Raw genomic sequence first — 8,003 nt, 5'->3', positions numbered from 1 at the left:
AAAGATAGTTAACATGATTTTAATCTATTTAAATTTATTGAGACTTATTTTGTGGGCTAACATGTGATCTATCCTACAGAACATTCCATGTGCACTTGAAAAGAATGTGTATGCTGCTGCTTTGGGATGAAATATTCTATATGTATCTGTTAAGTTCATCTGACCTAATGTGTTGTCCAAAGCCACTGTTTCCTTCCTTATTGATTTTTAGTCTGGATAATCTATCCATTGATGTAAGTGGGGTGGTGTTGAAGTCCTTTACTAGTATTGTATAACTGTCAATTTTTCTCTTTATTTCTATTAATATTTGCTTTATGTACTTAGGTATTTCCCTGTTGGGTGCATAGATATTTACAATTGTTATATCCTCTTGTTAGATTGAACCCTTTATCATTATGTAATACCCTTTTTTGTCTTTTGTTGCAATGTTTTTATTAAAGTCTATTTAGTCTGATATAAGTATTGCTACCCCCATCTTTTTTTCATTTCCATTTTCATGGAATGTATTTTTCCATCCCTTCACTTTCAATCTGTGTCTTTAGTTCTGAAGTGAGTCTCTTGTAGGCAGCATACAGATAGATCTTGGTTTTCTTTCTTTCTTTCTTTCTTTCTTTCTTTCTTTCTTTCTTTCTTTCTTTCTTTCTTTCTTTTCTTTCTCTTTCTTTTTTTCTTTCTTTCTCTCTCCATTCAATCACCCTATGTCTTTTGATTGGAGCATCTAGTCCATTTAATTATTGATTGGCATGTACTTATTACCATTTTGCTAATTGTTTTGTAGTTGTTTTTATAGTTCTTCTTAGTTCCTTTCTTTTCTTGCTCTTTTCTCTTGTGGTTTGATGACTTTAGTGTTATGTTTGGATTTGTTTCCTCTTCCTTTTTTGCATATCTATTATAGGTTTTTGGTTACCATGGGTTCATATATAACATCATAAGTATATAGCAGCCTGTAATAAGCTGACACTCACTTAAGTTCAAATGTATTCTAAAAGCACTACAGTTTTACTCCCCCCTCCACTATTTAGGTTATGATATCATACTTTACATCATTTTATTTTGTAAATTTCTTAGTTTTTTAACATATAATTGATTTTACTACCTTTGTCTTTTAACCTTCATACTAGCTTTATAAGTGATTGATCTACTACCTTTACTATGTGTTTGCTTTTACCAGTGAAGTTTTTTCTTTCATAATTTTCTTATTTCTACATATGATCTTTTCTTTTTTTTTAATTTTTTAATGTTTCTTTATTCTTGAGAAAGAGGCAGAGAGGGGCAGAGAGAGAGGGAGACACAGAATCCAAACCAGGCTCCAGGCTCTGAGATGTCAGCACAGAGCCCAACATGGGGCTCAAACTCATGAATCATGAGATCATGATCTGAGCTGAAGTCAGACACTTAACCGACTGAACCACCCAGGCACTCCTGGCCTTTTCTTATTTGCATAAATAAGTCTCTTTAACATTCTGCAAGACTAGTTTATTGGTGATAAACTCTTTTAACTTCTGTTTAGGAAACTCTGTATCTCTCCTTTAATTCTGAATGATAACTTTACTGGGTAGAATATTCTTGGTTGCAGGGTTTTTTCCTATCAGCGCTTTGAATATATCATGCCACTCCCTTCTGGCCTGCAAGTTTCTGCTGAAAAGTCAGCTGATAGCCTTATGGGGCTTCTCTTGTACATAACTATTTGCTTTCCTCTTGCTGCTTTTAAGATTCTCTATTGTTCCTTCTTGCCATTTTAATTATTATGTGTCATGGTGAAACCCTCCTTAGGTTCATTCTGTTTGAAGCTATGATTCCTGGACCTAGATATCTGTTTCATTCCCCAGGTTAGAGAAGTTTTCAAGTATTAAATCTTCAAATAAGTATTCTGTCCCTTTCTCTCTCTCTCTCTTTTCTCCTTCTGGTACCCTTGTAATGTGAATGTTAGGATGCTTGATGTTGTCCCAGAAGTCCCTTAACCTATCTTCATTTTTAAAATTATTTTTTCTTTCTGGTGTTTGGGTACTCTATCCTGTCTTCCAGATCACTGATCCATTCTTTATATCCCTTAATTTACTATTGATTTCCTCTAGTGTGTTTTTCATTTCAATTATTGTATTCTTCAACTCTGATTCTTTTTTTTATTTTTTTTTTTTTTTAATTTTTTTTTTTTCAACGTTTTTTAATTTATTTTTGGGACAGAGAGAGACAGAGCATGAACGGGGGAGGGGCAGAGAGAGAGGGAGACACAGAATCGGAAACAGGCTCCAGGCTCCGAGCCATCGGCCCGGAGCCTGACGCGGGGCTCGAACTCACGGACCGCGAGATCGTGACCTGGCTGAAGTCGGACGCTTAACCGACTGCGCCACCCAGGCGCCCCCAACTCTGATTCTTTTTGATATTGTCTATCTCTTTGTTGAAGTCGTCACTAAATTCATGCACTCTTCTCAGTCTGGTAAACATCATTATGACCATCACTTTAAACTCTTTATCAGGTATATTGCTTATCTCCATGCCATTTAGTTCTTTTTCTAAAGTTTTGTCTTTTTCTTTCATTTGGAGCATATTCCTCTGTCTTCTCATTTTGTTTGATTTTTTGTGTTTGCTTCTGTGAATTAAGAAAAACAACTACCTCTCCTAGTTTTTTTTTTTTTTAATTTTTTTTTTCAACATTTTTAATTTATTTTGGGACAGAGAGAGACAGAGCATGAACGGGGGAGGGGCAGAGAGAGAGGGAGACACAGAATCGGAAACAGGCTTCAGGCTCCGAGCCATCAGCCCAGAGCCTGACGCGGGGCTCGAACTCACGGACCGTGAGATCGTGACCTGGCTGAAGTCGGACGCTTAACCGACTGCGCCACCCAGGCGCCCCTACCTCTCCTAGTTTTGAAGGAGTAACCTTGAGTAGGAATGTCCCCTGTATAGGTTGCATGTGCCTGGCAACTTTGACTGGCTGGCTGGCTGGCTGGGGCTGGAGCAGGCAGAGGCTAGAAGGTCCCACAGCACTTTGTGCCAGGGTCATCCTGGTGAGATGGCTGGAGCTGTGGTGAGCACGGGCCTAAAGATCCCAGAGTGCTCTGAACCAGAGTCCCCCTGGCAGCTGGAGACAGCTGGAGATGGGAGTGGACATAGGTCGGGTAGTCCTGTGATGCTGCATGGGGCCATCCTGGCAGAAAATCTGGAGCTAGTATGTGGGCTGGGGAGTTTCAAGGTGGTCCATACTGGGACTACCTTGGCAGAACAACTGAAACTGAAGCAAGCATGGCCCAGGTGGTCCTGGGGTGCTCCAGGTTGGGACCACCCTGGTGGCATGGCTGGAGCTGAGATGGGTACAGGCTGAGGCCCTCCATGCAGATGGTCCCCTGATGGGACAGCTGCAGCTGAGGCAGGCATGTGTCAGCAAGCCTCAGGGTGCTTCAGGCCAGAGCCAGCCTGGTGTGATAGCTAGAGCTGGGGAGAGCACAGGCAGGAGGCCTTTTGGGTGGAATGGCTGCAGCTAGTGTGGACTAGGGGTCAGGGTTCACTGAGGTGGCAGGCCAGCCAGAACGCCTGGGCTCTGCTCCCATTCATGCTATCAAGAGGGAGAGGAAACATAAACAATGGTGCTTGCCTGTGCCCCCAACCCCAGAGAGAGTTCCAGTAGTTCTCCCCACCATTGGTGGCCCCTCTAGTGTTAGTAAATGGGTTTCCTTACTTACAGTCTAGTTGCCCTTTAACTTTTTTTTTTTTTTCTTTTTTTGCTATGCCCCAGATCAGGCAAATCTGCACATGGGTCCCTCCATGCTATCTCTCACTATCATAGTTCATAGTCTCAGGGGTGGGTTTCCCATCATTACTGTGTCTCCATTTGCTGTGTCATCCTTTGTTGTGCAGCAGCTGTTCAATCAGCCCTCAGTACTTCTTCAGGAAGAACTCTTCTCTTTGTTAGGTACAGATACAGTGTGCCCATGGAAAAGGTGAGTTCAGGGTCGTCCTATGCTACCACCTCAGACTCTTCCTCCTATAATAGCATTTAAAGGTTTTAAAGTATTATAAAAGTATTTTAAAGAGTTGTCTTCCAATTCAAACATCTGGGTCATCTATGGCTCTGTTCTGGTGACTGTTCTCTAGATTATGGGTGACAGTTCCTACTTCTTTGCATGGCAGATATATTGCTTTCCAAATTTTAAGCTGTACATTGCATATTAAAGAACAGACTGAAGAAAACTAAGAGGTGTTTCCATCTCTCTCTGACCTTTTCCTGTCAGGCAGCTGTGCTGAGGGCCTGACCTCTTCACTAAGTCAGATTTTTAAACAGTTTCAGGTCCCCCTCTGGCTTCAAATATTTTGAAAGGGGAAGTCCGTCCCCTAAATCCAGCAGGGCTTTGGGATTGAAATACCACGAAAACCAGGTCTCTTTGCTTTCTAACCCTACCCCAATTTCAGTTTGAAGTGATTTTGCATCAGCTCCTTTCTCCCATCCACTTTCCCTTATTTTATACCAGAATGGACTCATACACATGTAAACACATAGCCCTTAGGCCTGGAGCTGCTTCCCCAACACCGAGCACAGGTGAGAACACGGGAGGGGAAGCATGGGGTGCATGCACACATGCTCCATGCAGCTTGCAGTGATTTCCCCGCAAATCTTTCAAATGCCTCAGGAATTGCCCCTTAAATACAGTGAAGGAGATCTCTTGGGACCTCCAAAGACCCTCCTCTTCACTCAGACACTCCATCATGAGAACCCAAACCAAGCTTTCCTCAGTCGTTCAGCTGAGAATGCAACTTCTTCAGGGAACCGGGAGAATCTATAATGTTACATTTCAGAGATCTAGGATCAAGGTAGCCTTGAAGAATAACTTTCGGATTTTGAAAAAGTTGAGAAACCTGGATTTCAGAAACTGTTATTTGGCCACACATACTAAGTGTCATAGTCCCTGCTGCTCAGATTTCTAAATGGTTGGCCTTAAATTGACTGGGAGCACAGTGCTATCTCTTGACCAGAGGGACAAGAGATATATCATCCTCCTGTAAGCATTAGCTCTTTGATTCTTGTAGCCAGAGCACCCAATAGCCAGCAGAAAAGGGCTTGCCTAGCAGGAATGTCCAGTGTTAGCAATGGAACCTTACTGCCTAGTCTCCTGCAGCACTATTAAGCCTGAGGAATGATTGCTGGTGCCACTGTGTCCAGGTCCCCCACCACCAACACTCCCAGCTCCCCTTATCAATCAATATGCCACGTTTGGGCTAGCATACAGATCAAAGGCAAAGCAGGGTCAGAGAAGTTCTTAATCTTGAGCCTCAGGGACTATGCCTGCAGCTGATGCAGGTTTATGAGAATGCAGATCATGACGGCTGTCATCTCAAACTGTTGGTCTGTGCCAGGAGCTGCTTTAACAGGCATCACCTCACTCTATGCCTTATTGGTGTTTGTTTATAAGGCAGGTCCTAATTTTCATAGATATGCACTTATTTAATGGTAGTTGAGGCTTAATCTTTTGAGCTTAAATATGAAACTTTTCTTGAATGCTCAGCCTAACAGTTTGAATGTCTTAAAGCAGCAATCAAAAGAAACCTGCATAAATAGAGCAAAATACTAACTGTAGAACTTAAAAGCACACGGGTGTTCATTGTAGGCTTCTTTTCATTTTTCTGCATATTTGAAGTCTTTCACAAGTTGTTTGGGGGGGTGGGGCGTGGAAGATCACTTGCAATGATGCTCTCATTGACTTCCTATGGAACCTTCACAAAGCCACCAGTGGGAAAACACAGGTGTAGCCATGCTTGAGAGTTTATCATTTATAGCTATAAAAAGAAAAAATTGTCTTATTTTCTTTGAATAAAATTTAGAAAATAGACAAGAATCTCTCATAAACTCACTTTCACTTATACAGCCATGAAAAACTTCCTGTATAGGGGCACCTGGGTGGCTCAGTCGGTTAAGCGTCTGACTCTTCATTTCAGCTCAGGTCATGATCTCACAGTTCTTGGGTGCAAGCCCCGTGTCAGGGTCTGCACTAAAAGCAGGGAGCCTGCTTGGGATTCTCTCTCTCTCTCTCTCTCTCTCTCTCTCTCTCTCTCTCTCTCTCTCCCTTTCCCTGACTCTCCCCCTGCTCACGCTCTCTCCTCTAAATAAATGTTTAAAAACAAACAAAAACCTTCCTGTATAGCAGTATGTCTTTCCAATCCTTTTTGTGTACACATTTAGTTTTGTGTTAATATTCTGTAACCTTTTTAAAATTGGAATCTGTTTAATGGCTGTGTGGTATTCTAATTATTAAGTTCTATAAACGTACCATACTGTAGTTCCCAAACCTAATTACTCAACAAAATCACCTGGGAATATTTTTTTAATACAGATTCTTGGGACCCATCTACTAAATAAGAATCTCTAGAGGTACTAAGGAATCTGAATTTTTGAAGCTTACCCTGTGATTATAAAGCATTTAATTAACCTACTTAATTAGCACATGCTTCATTTATTTAATCCACTACTGTTGAATATTGAGTTGTTTCTGAGGTTTCGCTATTATAAACAACAATCATAATAATATAAATATCTGTACAGACAGGTGTCACTGTACATACATAAACAATTATTTCCTGAGGATAATAAAGTGGGTTTAAAAAAAATTGTTAACGTTTATTTATTTTTGAGAGACAGAGCACAAGCAGGGGAGGGGCAGAAAGAGAGAGGGAGACACAGAATCTGAAGCAGGCTCCAGGCTCTGAGCTGTCAGCACAGAGCCCGACGTGAGGCTTGAACCCACAAACAAACCTCATGACCTGAGGCAAAGTCAGACACTTAACCGACTGAGCCACCCAGGCAACCCTGTTTGTTTTTGTTTGTTTGTTTGTTTTAAAAAAGATTTAGTGATCAGGGAATTATGAAGTAACTGCAGTTCTGAGAGTGCTCATCCCAACACAAGTACAGAATTCCGTGGAAGACTGGCAGTCATCCAAGGATGACTGGACTACTTGAGAATGGGTCAGCTGGGAGCTAAATAATCCTAACACCCCTAAAAAAGAAGCTCTCAAGGACAGAAGTCTGCCTTCTCCCTTATCTCCATAATCACAAAGGTCCTGCTCAAAAGGGCCCCCTTGAGTCTACAGCACAGAAATTGGCTCTTAGTATCTTTGAGTGTCTCATGATACTATTTTAAAATTCACATTTAGTAGTTCATATGGTATGGACCCCCAAGAACAGTTTCTTAAACTTAGTCCCATAAACCCCTAACTATTCTCAGGCATCTTCAAGTGCAATATGTTTAAATGCTGTGTTTCCATTTTGATGGTAATATACATATATAAGGTTCAGGCTCACCAGGACAAGCCACTGAATTTCAGGGCCTGCAGTTTTAAGTTTAAGATCAAAATGGCACAAGGTAACCATCCAAAAACAAATCAGTTTCTCAAACTAGGATCTGTGTACATAAATTCTCCAGGTTCCCTGAGAATTTCTTTTCCTTTAAAAGGACTTTATACCTCACCCGAAGTTGAAATTCACTGACTTAAAGTACAGGGACCATATTGCTCAGGCCCAGCACTCAGCAGAAATTCAGCCTGCACACCAGGTCACTTCTGAGAGGTGTGCATCAGGCCTTCCAAGCCACAATTCTTGGACCCTTCTCCAGAGCAGTAAGAATCCTTCCTTGCCTTTTAACTTCCTGACAGACACTAGCGTCTCAAGAAAACGTTCAGACTATCAAGCCCAGCCCACTCACAAGTGTTGGGGAAAAGGAAGCCTGGAAATGGGAAGTGACTTAAAGCGAGATCACACAGCAGGACAAAACTATAACCTAAGCCTTCTATCCCAACTTCAGCGCCTCGGTTAATCTGTAGAGAACGCTGATTAAAGACTCCAACGGACCTCATTCCCACCATTGCCGTCCTCCCCTGGTCCCCAACGTCCCCGCGGTCCTCTTCAAGTTGGCTCGCCTCGCTCTACTCCAGCTCTTCACAAGCAGTCCACAAGTCCTAACCGCAACCCCACGGCTTCTGACCTTCCTCCGTCTATAGGACACGCAAGCTGAAAAACC

General features: G+C 41.9%; 1 long non-coding RNA gene across 1 annotated transcript; it reads right to left on the bottom strand.

The window, feature by feature from the left end:
* Window positions 1–2,368: 2,368 nt before the first annotated feature.
* LOC131499017 (uncharacterized) lies at window positions 2,369–8,002 on the bottom strand. The gene is made up of 3 exons (XR_009255705.1): window positions 7,835–8,002; window positions 2,858–5,769; window positions 2,369–2,614 (listed from the first exon to the last, which is right to left on the bottom strand). It is a non-coding gene; the product is annotated as an uncharacterized LOC131499017 (long non-coding RNA).
* Window position 8,003: the final 1 nt, after the last annotated feature.

The sequence above is a fragment of the Neofelis nebulosa genome, chromosome 17 (assembly GCF_028018385.1).
Source record: "Neofelis nebulosa isolate mNeoNeb1 chromosome 17, mNeoNeb1.pri, whole genome shotgun sequence".
Classification (NCBI taxonomy): domain Eukaryota; kingdom Metazoa; phylum Chordata; class Mammalia; order Carnivora; family Felidae; genus Neofelis; species Neofelis nebulosa.
This window is presented reverse-complemented; position numbering and strand designations above follow the sequence as displayed.